Genomic DNA, 13,301 nt, shown 5'->3' with positions numbered 1-13,301 from the left:
CTTTATCCATTCATCTGTTGATAGACATGTTGGGTTGTTTCTAGCTCTTGGCTATTGTGAATCATCCTGTTATGAACATGAGAGTACATAGATCTTCTCAAGAACCTGTGTTTGGTTCTTCTGGATAAATACTCAGATGTGGGATTGCTGGATCTTATGGTAGATCTATTTTTAATTTTCTGAGGAATCTCCAGAATCTTTTTTTCATAGTAGCTATACCATTTTACATTCCTACCAACCATGCACAAGGATTTCCTATTGTCCACACCCCCACCAACACTGGTTATTGATTTTTTTTTCTGTTAATGCCCATTATAACAAGTATGAAGTGATACCTTATTGTGGTTTTGCCTTGCATTTCCTTGATGATTAGTGTTGATATTTTTTGTACAACTATTGACCATTGGAGAAATGTTTATTTAAGTCCTTTGCCCGTTTTTAAATTGGGTTGTTTTTTCACTGTTGAGTTGTAGGGGTTTTGAATATTAACCCCTTATTAGAGATGTGATTTGCAAATATTTTGTCCCATCCCATAAGTTACCTTTGAGGGAGTCCTGGTTTTGAAGCAAGAACACCTAATCTTTTCTTCCTTCTTTCTCTAAAACCTTGTGGTTAGTAGTCAAACCCTTAACCTCCGTTGCCTTAGTCTTTGTATCTGCCAAAAGGAATAATAACACCATTCTGAGCTGATTTGTTATCTTGCGAGTACCCCATGACTTAATATTTACTAAAATGCTCTGCACCATTCATTTAAATTATTGGCATTTTATTTACCATTATCACATTTCAACTCGTGTAGTAGAGTTTATAGAGAGCTAGTTTATCTCAGATTTCTCCATAACAAGAGTTACAGAGAAGATCTTTTCCTATTGTCTATTAGATGGTAGGGGAGGTGCTTGTGTGTGACTTTTGAGTGTCCTATCATCCATCTCTCCAATTATTCATCTGTGCATCCAACCACCCAGTTAAGAATATTTAACTTACCATAATTATTATCATAATAATCATAATGGAATTTTAAGTAATTATTATAATTGTAATAATGATTTACATGGATATGGTGCTTTACAGTTTACAAAGCACTTTAGTACGCATTATCATAGCAGTCTTGAGAGACAATGGTTTCTCACTATTATATGGCTCTTTACTGAAGGTGGCCTGCAGAGCCAAAGTTTTAGCTATTTCTTTGCTAATGAGAAGCAGAGACGGCTGTCTTAAGTAATTATTTATCTCTCTAACACATTTATCATCTAACTTGTATCCTCCTGTTAATATCATCTAGGTAGCTAGAGGAAGTGGTTAATTACTTAGGAGGTACCCAAGGCCCAGAGAAAGTCCACAACTTGACTAAAATTACATAGAAATTTCACTGCAAGGCTGGATCTCAAGTCTGAGTTTCCTGATACAGTCCCTCTCTAGACTCTGAACCCCTCTACTCCTGATGAACCCCAGCATCCCCCGTCGCATAGGCATCCATGTTTACCTCATGCCAGAGAGCTACCAACACTGGCTCCTCACCACCTCCTCCCCTGCAGTGCCTCAGATGAAAAAAACCATGTCACTCTTCTCCACGTCCTAACCCCATTCTGTCACTCTTGCCTGCATGCTGGTGAAATATGCTTTTGGCTGGGGGAAGAAAATTTGCAAGCTGCCAACCCAGAGATGGTCCTGTTGGGGGCTGGAGTCAGGCATTTGACCAGATTCCAGGGGGAGAAATTGTTCTCTGGGGAGAGCTGTTGCCTCAGTAGTTTCTGTACCGAGAAAGGTCGACCCTATTTTCTGTGATGGTTTCCTTAAATGCATTTGATAATGGATTATATAAACACACACAGTATTTATATATACTCACAGGTACAAAAGTCAGTGTAGTAAATACATAAGGATCATAATGTAATGAAGAGACCATCATGTGCATGAGTGCAGCCTCACCATTTCACAGATAGGCAAACTGAGGCCTCATAAGTCTGAAGGGACTTGCCCAGTAGAATAGTCGTACATATGATCCAGTGGCAGAGCCAGCTCAGACCTCAGGACAACCTTGCTTGATTCTGCATAGAAAACATACAACCACCAAACATTTTCCCAGCAGCTTTTGTCTCCTCCATAGCACTTATAAAAACTAAAACTGCATAATCATTCACATTTTGTTTATCATTTTTCTCTTCCACTGGGTGAGGAGCTCCTTGAGGGGATGAACTGTGTTGGTTTTGTTTACTGTACAATTCTTAGTGTTTAGCATGATGCCTAGCACATGGAGAGCTCTTGATAAATATTCGTTGACTGAATGAACAAATAGATGAATATATTAATGATAAATTAATAAACAAGCTAGGAATAGAGCCTGAGTTTGGAGATTTCAGAGTAGTAGTGTCCCCTTAGAGCAAGCTGTCCCTCCATATTTTATATCTTGTAAGATATTTTATATTTAACGATGGCACAAATGCATTTTTCATTCATTTTGTGTGCAAAAGCAGAAGGTCCCCTTGCTTTTAGGATGACAAATACAAAGTGATTTAAAATTATATAGTATATTCAGGACTGGAACAAGACTAAGGGTTGGCCCAAAACTGGTGACAGGGTCTGACAGCACAGCTGACTGACTCAGGAAAACTGGCTGTTTCCAAAGATTTTTTTCTATACTTTATAAAATTCTCCATCCCCACCTTTCTTCTATTCTCTGCATTTCATCCCTTCCTGTCCTCTTTATCCCACTCCTCTGCCACCCAGTTAGGCAGACCCTTTTTCCAATTTTCCACATAAAGGGCAGGAGGACTGATTACCAGAGCTTGGCTACACTCTCCACCACTGGGGATTACCTGGGTGTTGAACACTGGGTGTTAGAGTAATATTTGTCCAGCTGACTGAGTCAGAGGAATCCTTTTTAGAACCTACAGTCAAGCCTCTCCCCTTCCCCATCCCTAGATGTTTATGATCAAAGGCAGCCACATGGCCTGGTGACACTTTTCTGTTGTTTCGATCACTCCTAGGTCACTAGGTTAGGAACGGGAAGATCGTTCTGCTACGTTACTTAGTCCAGGTGGGCATCCTGGAGTAGCAGGCCTAAGAGCTATTTAGATAGTTTGTGAGAGACTGTCCGACCATTGGCCAAATTTTGTCTTTCCATCTTCTTGCTTGGGTCATGGACTGATAAACTCCTCTGGTTTAGATTCTTCTAAACTATGTGGCAACACTAGCCCTTACATCAAAGGGTACTGTCTTAATTTAAGCACTGGGATTTGAAAATTGGCTCATATCAGGCTGACATAATATCCTATTTCTGACCTAAACCTGCTTCTAGTTAGAGAGTAACAGACCAAGAAAAGAACTTGGGTTTCACTTTCCTTGCTGTAGGAAGAACAAACTCAGGTCCAGAAGAGGAATATGACTTTGCCAAGTCCCCACAGCAAGTTTCTCTTATTATTTCAATTTGTGATTTTCAAAGCCAGCCGTGAAAACAACAAATTGTCAGTAACAGGCAGGCATTTGGGAAGGTGGATAAGAATCACCTGGGAAGCTTGCTAATCTATTCTGTTTGGGTTGATCTGTGGGAGGGCCCAGGAATGTACACCCCCTGCCCCTAATGATTCTGTTGCAGATTATTCGAGGACCGCATCTGCTCTGGTTGCGGACCTCTTCGTTGACACAAAGAGGTGAGAGAACTCTCCCACGATCACTCAGCACGTGAGGGCACCCTGATTAGTAAAGCAGGAACAGCCAGGCAGAAAAGTGGCTATTGAGGCTGCTCGAGATGATTAAAGAAGAGCTGGACAAGGAGAGGATGAAGAAGGTTGCAGTAGTCATGGCGGGGGAGGAGGAGGGGGTGTTAGTGGTACATCTTGAATAGGATTCTTAAAAACAAGCAGCAGAAACCAGCTCAGGCTGCCTGTATTCGTTTGCCGGAGCTTCCCTAACACAGTACCCCAGAATGAGTGGCTTAAACAACAGAAATTTATTTCTCATGGTTCTGGAGCCTGGAAGTCCCAGATCGAGGTCAGCAGGGTTCATTTCATTCTGAGGCCTGTCTCTTGGGTTTGCAGACAGATGCCTTCCCACTGTGTCCTTACATGGTCTGTGTGTGTGTGTGTGTGTGTGTGTGTGTGTGTGTGTGTGTGCACGCACACACGCACACCCGTGGTATCTCTTTGTGTGTCCAAATTCCCTCTTGTTGAAAAGGCATCAATCAGATTGGGTTAGGGTTTACCCTAAATGCCTCATTTTAACCTAATCACCTTCTCAAAGATCTTATCTCCAAAGAGTTACATTCTGACGTACTGGGGGTTAGAACTAGTGATTTTTGTGGGGACATAATTCACCCTATAACACTGCTCTAGGCCCACGGGTTTAAGAGGGGGTTGAGAGAGCAGGCTCAGTAACGGGTAAATCTGAGTGGTAGAAGTAGAGAGGATGAAGAAGGTGGTCCTAGGGGTAGGAGAGCAGTCTTGCCTGCCGAATTTAAGGATTTTGTACTCTTCATTTCCCCTTCCTGGAATGATGGGCACACTTTTAGTCCTCCTGTGTTTCCATGAAATGAGATAGAATTAAATGTAAGCCTTTCATCCAAGGTCAAAAAAATCAGCTGCACAGATACATGTTGAAGACATGATTTAGCAATAGTGAGGATCATTACTGTTCTTTAACTTTCTCTGAGGCAGCCATGAATAGAACATAGGGGCATATACTGAGAAATCTAGACTTAAGTCTTTGCTTCTACTTTTTTACTGTGTTGTGGATACACAGAATGCTGAAAGAGGAGAGCAACCAAAAAATTAAAACCGATAATACAATAACTGACACTTAAATGTACCAAGTATGTGCCAGGCATTGTTTGAAGTGCTTTACATATACTCACTAATCTTCACAGCAACCCTGTGAGGTACACACTGTTATATATTCACTGTCCAATGAGGAAGTTGGTACAAAGAGGTTAAAGTCACTTTGCCATGATCATCCAGCTAATTCAGTAGTACAGCTGGGAGTTGACTCCAGGCAGGCTGACCCTAGAGCTCTGCACTATGATGTCTCCCAGTGAAGAGTTCAGGAAACTGGAGACTTTTCTAGAGCCATCCATTTTCAGATATGCCTTAAATTACTGTTTGGAACTGTGCTTATTCTGTATGAGGCATTGGAGTAGATCTAGACACAATGGCTGAGGAGATGTGGTGTTAAGCAGTTACAAACTCAATATTATGTGATGCTTTGAAATAATTCAACAAAGGATCGGGCTGCCATAGCAGATATAGTTGATTTCCTATACCTAATAGCCATGTGCCCTTTTCCTTTGCTCATAAAACTATCCTTTTTTCAAAGGCAGTGGGTCCAACTCTAAGGCATGGTTCATAATTGGTCAAGGCCAGTTTGACAATCCTATACCCCTTTGCCAGTGATTGGTTTAAGGATGGCATGTGATCCTTTTCTGACCTATGAGATGCTAGAGAAGTCTTCTGGGGCCTGGGGAAGCTTTTCTACTTTGATTAAAAGGGAGAGACACATGAGGAGAAAGCCTCTGGTGTGTACCACTTTTCTGTTTGCTTTGATAGCATCAGATGAAAAAAAGGTAAGTGAGTTTATGAAGAAAACCATCACTGATTTCTTGCAAAATGGAAAAGGCCTTGGCCCTTGGTGACTCTACCGAGCCACTAACCAGCCCTGGTGCTACCTCACTTCAGATTTCTTGTTAAGTGAGGTGTTAAAATTTGTAGTGCTTAAATATGTTGTTACTTGTGGCTCAAATCATCCTGATACAGCTGCCTTGGAAGATAATGAGCTCTATGTCCTTGGAGATATGCAAGCAGAATCTGGAGGCCCACTTATCACGGATATTGTCACAGGGCCTCAAGCTTTAGATGAGGTTTTTACTAGAGGACAATTAAGGTCACTTCCAGGCCTAATAGTCTGTGATTGTCTTCATGACCCTACCCAACCCTGGCACAAGTCACTCTGCGCGACGCCTTAAGTCTGTGTGTATTGAGCTGGGCTGGCAGCTACACTTGACATTCTCTATGAGTCACTTATAGTGCCAGGCCCTTGTAAAAAGGCAGAGGCTGTGATGTCACAGCTCCTCCAATGACACAGCATCAGGGGACAGCCAGAAATAGACATGTAGAAGCCCTTGCCACTGGCGCTCTCTTGTACTCTGACACAGTCACATTTCTCTTCGCTCAGACACCAGACTGCTGGAGAATGGGAGAACCAAAATAGACTGGATGTCCAGTCACCCTCCTAGAATTCCCCATCTGCTCTGACAAAGTTCTGGAGACACCCAAGGTGAAACTCATCCAGCAGAATGCTGAGAACGTGGCAGACGTTAGCTGGGCTTTGACTCCTAGTCATAGTGGCCTACTTCCTGAGAAAATCTCTTGAGTCAGCTTTGTCCTCAGTGCATTCCTGAGATCTGATGTTGGGAAGTTGGAGACCATGGTCAATCTCATCTCCGGCTTCTTGGTGCTGTGGGCTGTTGGTTGTCACTGCTGAATGGAGCAACCAAACCCTGTAGAATCAGGCCAACCATCTGATGGAATGCAAAGGCACTGTAGACCTCTGGCACTTCTACTTAGAAATAGTTTTTGCATAATACTTATAATCATGGCGGCAGCTAATATTGGGATTCTAGGGGGTCAATAGATAGTACCTATGTTCTTCCCAAAGGCTGAACCAACTAAGAGATAGAGGTAAGAATCAGAAAAATGGATCTCAAAATGTCATATCTATTATTGATAAAGTTAGTTTAGGGGATTTGGCTTAGGACACTGCACCCTAGAAGAGAACATTCCCAGAGTGGTGTGGTTGTATAATCACAGGCCTCCTATAAATAGAATGGGAATCTTCTTTGTAGAGCCTCATGCAGGGCTGAGAGCCGACCCCAAAGTACCGCTCCAAGTGCACTCTGATGAGTCTCTTCTCTCCCTTGGGAAGTGTAAGTGAGAGTGGGAAGAGAGGCCCAGAGCGTTGGTCTAGCTGAAGGCCCTGCACATGGAATCGTGATGCGTGAGAAGTGTTTCTCCCATCCATAATGGCTGAGTCCTCAGTATTTGCTAGGTACTGTGCCAAGTATCTGCAGAGCCGGTATAGTTTGACTGTCTTTCAACCTTATGGGGAAAGTACTTAGGATTATCTTCATCTTACAGATGAAAAAAAGATCAGGGGCTTTCCTCAGGTGATGCAGCTGGTAAGCGGTGAGATGGGATCCAGGCGGAGGTTGGGATGAGGCCAGACCTACCCCATCAGCACCATGCCCCAGCACCTCCTCCCCATTCCTGCTATGAGGAGACAGAGGAACATGGGGTTCTTGATCAGGAGATTTGGGTTCTGGCCCAGGCTCTGCCACTTCTTAGCCTCCACAGCTGTGGTGTTCTCCCCTGCAAAATAGGGACTGTGGTGCGTCTTCTGAGAAGCTCAGCAAGCCCCTATGAGGGTCAGGTGAGATCACGGGCATTAAAGCGTGTTGTGACCGGCCAGCCCAGAGCACAGATGTGCATCAGGGAGCAGGATAGCTGAGTTTCATTCCTGCCTCCCATAAAAACTTTCTCAGGGATGTGGTCCAACCACTTTACTTCCAGTACCTCAGTTTTGTCATCTGTAAAATGAGAGCTCTAGTCCTTAACTTACTCACCTTTTGGGTGTTGTGATGCTTAAAGGAAGTAAGGTAAAGAAAATGCTTTCTTTGTATAATGTAGAAATGCAGAAGAATGATGAGGGTTGTTATTTTGCGTGAGATGTGGTGTTGTGGACAGTTTTATTTTTGTGATAAAATTGTTTCTTAGATTCTCATAGACTCATTTGTCTAAAGAATTTAAATCTTGATACGTTTAGCTTTGCATCTCAGAAATTTATTATTTAAAATACTCAAACAAAAATCTTCAGCTAATTCAAATAATTCCACTTGGAAACAATAACAAATATCAGCTTTGTACTCAGTCTTATGAACTAAGGGGCATAAAGTAAAAATGCCAAACCCATGCAGTGCTTACCATGTGTCTAGTACTGTTTTAAGTGCTTTGAATATATTACTATATTAATGTATTTAATGTTCACAGCAAACTGTGAGTAGGCATATTACTATCTGCATTTTAGAAGCAGAGTGCAGGGGGAACAGAGGCTCAGGGAAGTTAAGTGACATTCCCAGGATCTCATAAGCAGCAGAACCACAATTTGAACCTAAGCGGTCTAGTTCACAATCTGTGGTCTTCACCACTAGAACAGGACTTTAAAAGCACAGTCCCTGCCTTCACACAGCTTGCAGAATGGCTCACGGACTAGCTGAGAGGCATGAGTTGCACAGAGAAATTAGAAAGCAAATACAAGACATTGCCGTATTAAATTATGTGTCAAAGGGTGCTGTCGGGACTACAGGTTAGTAAAAAGGATTAAAAATAGAGCAAGGTAGTGGAAGTGATATAGGAGAGGGGATGTGTGACCTGGGCCTTTTAGGGCCATCAGATCTGAATAGGTAGGTGAAATAGTAGGGGCCATCCCCCTGGTACTCAGCCCTAATGGGACTTGTTACTTGAGAAAGCATTGGTTAGAAAACATCACTAAACAAAGAAAAGAAATATGTATCATATAAAGAAGACAGCTCTAGCAATAAACAAAAGACACTATTCCAGGCCACTAACTAATCATATGGCAGTTTGTGCCTCTGTGTCTTCCTTTGTGAGATATGGCTAGTAATTCCTATTTTGCCTTCCTTACAAAGCAAACTCATTTTGGAAATCAGAACATATACATACATATACAATGGGGTGATATTTTAAATTATTCATATTTTTGTCTTCCCAGCATCATGAGCTTTGCCCTAGTTGCCCAGAGAAGGGAGGGGGGAGGTGAGGGCTGCCAGAGGAGGGATACTGACCAAAAGGAGCATCCACACCAAATCAGGCTGTGGTCTTTAAGGCGGATTGCCTAAATTCCTTTAGCTCCTGTTAGCATTTCAGGGACAAACTCGATCTCAGGAACACCACTGTGGAAGAGACTGCCCCTTTCTGGCTTCAAAGGTTAGGGGAATCCAGGAGAGTGAAGAGACAGGGTCCTAACCATCTCACCCCTGTGCTAGCTTTGGCACAGGGAGCAGGAGGCTCGTTAGATAAATTGGGGCAACGCTGAGAGTAGGTTTGCTTTGTCACCAGCCTGGGACACAAGATGGACCTGCTCGTCCTGCATGGTGCAGCTTGTTTCCCGAAAGTACCTGAGAGTGTTGGGGTCTTGCCCCAGTGGGTTATGGTGATTGGGGCCCGCTGGCCCTGCAATAAAGACTGCAGGTCAGACCCACCAGGTGGGGAGACTGGAGTTCCAGCCAAGCCTTAGAAATACCTGCTTCTAGCTGTAGGGAAGGGGAGGCCCAGGTGGGTAGGGTCCCCCAGTCTGTGTCCTGGTGGAGGCAAGAGAGCAAATGAAAGGGTCATGCCACCTTCCATTTCTACTGTGTTGACTGCAGGGGCAGGCAGAAACCACAAGGACACAGCATGTGATCCCTGGATAGGAGTGGGTGGGAGGCCATCCCCCTACCCCCTAAATCACCGTGAATACTTATAAATCACATATCCCTCTCTGTCTTCACACTTGCCTTATACCCAGAATTTATCTAGATGGAGAAGCAGGGAGAGGTTATTTGAGAGATTAAAAAATTTTTATTCTAGGGAGACTGACACTACCTGAAGTGACTGTTTAGATAATAAGAAAAGACAGAATTTAAACCAGATTGATCATTTAGTTCATTTTTCTACCGACTGTCAGATGGGAGTTATAGACCATTGAAAGCTCAGTTACAGACAAAATAAATTCATTTTCTGTCTTCATCTAGGTTGAAGTATGAACGGAATTGTGTGATCCAATTATGTACAATGTTATTGTTGTTAAACATTTCTGACTAAGAGTAGCAGGTCTATGTACTGTGTTTTTAAATATTTAAGGGACATTAACCTTTGCCTGGAACAAGATAATATATGTAAAAGTGCCTGGCACATATTAAGTGCTAGATGAATATTAATTATTTTAATGTTGCTTGGGGTCAATGTCAGGAACCATAACAAGCATGTTCTTTGGATCACAGCTCTTGGTTCTGCTTTTAGAGCCTGCATGCGGTGCAGGATGGACCCAGCATAGCATTGGTGCTTTTCCTCTGTGTAATGATGTAAGGAAGTGTGGTCCGGAGCAGAGGTTCCCAAACGTGGTTCTGCATCAGAATCATCTGGACAGCTTATTTAAAAATATAGATTATTTCTCCTCTGTTTCTCCTTGTGATTATGATTCAGTATTTCTGGGGAGGTGCCAAGGCATCTTTTGAAAACGATTAAAAATCTGTTCGGATGGCATTGCAAATGCCAAGAAGTGCTATGGTACACCTTCGGTTCTTTCTTCTTTGTCGTTGACTCTTACTGTATGGGTAGACTAGAGAAAGTCAGATTTGATTTTTTTTTTTTTTTTAGTTTCTGTGTATAGTAAAGTTATGTGTCTAACCAGCTCAGCTCTGTAAATTCCCCAAATTTCAAAACAAAACAGATGTGAGAGATGATGAGGGTTTTTGTTTTTTGGGTTTTTTTTTTTTTTGGTGGGGAAGGGGTCAGGTCAAAGAAAACGCCATCTCCTCTTTACTTGAGCAGAACATGAAGTCTCTATGCTAAGAACAAAGATGAGGTGGGAATGAAAATCCCTAATCTGGGCAGAGCCATTTTCTTATTTTCCTCTCCTTTTTATTCCTGTTTTCAGGTCCCAGAGGTATATTGCTCCTATCAACTCTCAAACAAGAGCATTTTTACTGCAGCAGAAACTGCAAAGCAGGCAAGGTGTGTGCTCGCATTCCTATAAGAAAAGCTTCTTTCTTTGGGGTCCTAGCACTTTTAGCCCACTTTTTGGGTGCTCTTGCCTTAATGGGGCCTCCCACTCAGCACTTTCTTTCTTTTTTTTTTTAGATTTTTTATTTATTTATTTGACAGAGATAGAGAGCCAGTGAGACAGGGAACGCAGCAGGGGGGATGGGAGAGGAAGAAGCAGGCTCCCAGCGGAGGAGTCCCATGTGGGACTCGATCCCGGAACGCCGGGATCATGCCCTGAGCTGAAGGCTGATGCCTAAGGACTGCGCTACCCAGGCGCCCCCCACTCAGCACTTTCTGAGTCATCCTTTTCTGTTGGTCACCTGACCAAATGATGCCCTGGCTGAAGCTGGCAAATGGCCCTTGTGCTGAACATAATCGTTCCAGTAAAACATGGCTGATTAGCATAGAAATCTCCATAAGCCCTTCTATTTTAATTTTGCTGTTAGAATTCTGGCCCCTCTCGGAGGTCATGCTAACCTAGTTAAGGCTCTTGGAGAAAATACTGCCGTTCTGGCTCATTGCATTTGCATTAAAATATATTGTCCTTCAGCTGACATGCTAACCAGCAACCCATCATCTGCAACTTTGTGCAGGACCTAAACTGCAGGGCATCGTCCATAGTTTAGGTTGGAATCCGGAAGGCTCAGTGGAAATGTATGACAGGCACCAGGACGTGAAGGTCCTTTAAGCTCTGGCTGTGCCTGCCTCACTCTGGATAAAGTGAAAAGATTTTGATGAAAAGCAGGTTATTGCAAAGTGAAGGATGCTGACTGCGGGGGTCCCTCTAGGGTCGCATCCCACACAGAAAACATGGTATTGTGAGCGCATGGATGCCAGAGTCGACTGCCTGGTTGAAATTCCTGCTTCACTGGGTGTGAAGTTTGGGGATTTGGGCAGGTTATTTAGCTTTTTCATGCCACAGTGTGTGTTTCTATGAAACAGGAGTGATAATAAAAGAGTGCATATCTCACTGGGTTTCCATGAGGCTTAGATGACATCATTTATGTACAGTGATACGTTATATATGCTCAATGTTAGCTGTTACTATGATTATTGTTAACTGTTAATATTACCTATATTCAATCAATGTTAATTATTTTTATCAATAACAAATAATAATAACAAATCTATGGGATGGTTAATCCTTCACATGTCTCATTGATTCAATTCTTAAAAATTTATTTGAGAAAAGATATCCAGGTGCTGGGACTACATTGGTAAATGAAAAGGGATGATTTCTACCTATGCAAATATTACATTCCAGGGAGAGCGCCTGGAAGTGAATGAGTTACCTATGACTGCAGGTCCAAGAAGAGGGTGGGAAATTGTTTTTCAACAATGTTATAGATTCGTTTTTATTGGTTGGGAGGTTGTAAATTGCTTAGAACAACACCGTATAATTGTGTAATAGTGTATTTTATATTGTTGTTATTATTACTATGATTTCTACCTGTACTAACTTGTATTATCATGCTTAAATCTCATGATGACCTTTTGAGAAAGGTATTTTGATTATCCCATATTACTGATGAGGAAATTAAGGCTGACAGAGGGTAGCTGACTTCTTCAGTGTCACATAGTTTATGTGTGGCAGAAGCACAGTTCAAACCAATTACATAGGCTCTAATTCTTATTTGCTTGACTTGATTTGTCATAACCTGTGTCTCTCAGAGCAGTTGCAGAGCTATGAAAAGTCTGTCGGTCAGTTGGTTGGTTTCTTTTGACTTGTACATGTGAGATCATTTTCTTCTTTTAAGGGAGATTTGGACCTCTCAGATGTTTAGACCTGGGCAGTGAGCTTTGGAAGGTCCTTGACTATGACACATTGCAGTGGACTGAATGTTTTTATCCCCCTCCTGCCCCATTTTCATTTGTTGTACTCTTAACCCTTGATATGATGGTATTTGGAAGGATCGAGTCTTTGTGAGCTGATTGGGTCACAAGGGTGGAGCCCTCATAAATGGACTTAGTGCCCTTAAAAGAGAGAAGCTGAGCACTCCCTTACTCCTTTAGCTACATGAGCTAATAGCAAGAAGACAGTTATCTATGAACTAGGAGATGGATTCTCACCAGACCTTGAATCCTCCTGTGTCTTTATCTTGGACTTTCCAGATTCCAGAACTATGAAAAATAAACATTTATCGCTAAGAGCCCAGTCTGTGGTATTTTGTTATAGTAGCCTGGACTGACTGAGGCATACAGCCTGGTCCCTAGGAATTCCCTCTGAGTTGAGCTATCACTCATGATTTCTTGACCTTGAGAAGGTAATTACCTCACTTCCAGTTTTAGGCAGGACTGTGTCTAGTCTTTCCTCAAGAAAACATCTAATTTAAAAATATTCTTGCAGAGGGGTGCTGGGTGGCTCAGTCAGTTAAGCATCTGACTCTTGAGTTCAGCTCAGGGCATGATCTCAGGGTCGTGGGATTGAGCCTCACATTGGGCTCCCTGCTGAGCATGGAGCCTGCTTAGAATTTCTCTCCCTCTGCCCCTTCC

At 42.6% G+C, this 13,301-nt stretch overlaps 1 long non-coding RNA gene across 1 annotated transcript in view; it reads left to right on the top strand.

The window, feature by feature from the left end:
* The window catches only part of LOC123788516 (uncharacterized), a 476,833-nt gene that overhangs the window by 380,507 nt on the left and 83,025 nt on the right, over positions 1-13,301 (top strand). Inside the window, exon 5 of the long non-coding RNA XR_015726851.1 lies at positions 10,702-10,778. This is a non-coding gene — a long non-coding RNA (uncharacterized LOC123788516). The remainder of the gene's footprint in view (positions 1-10,701; positions 10,779-13,301) is intronic.

This window comes from Ursus americanus, chromosome 15, assembly GCF_024610735.1.
Source record: "Ursus americanus isolate L20-20 chromosome 15, mUrsAme1.1.p, whole genome shotgun sequence".
Lineage (NCBI taxonomy): Eukaryota > Metazoa > Chordata > Mammalia > Carnivora > Ursidae > Ursus > Ursus americanus.
This window is presented reverse-complemented; position numbering and strand designations above follow the sequence as displayed.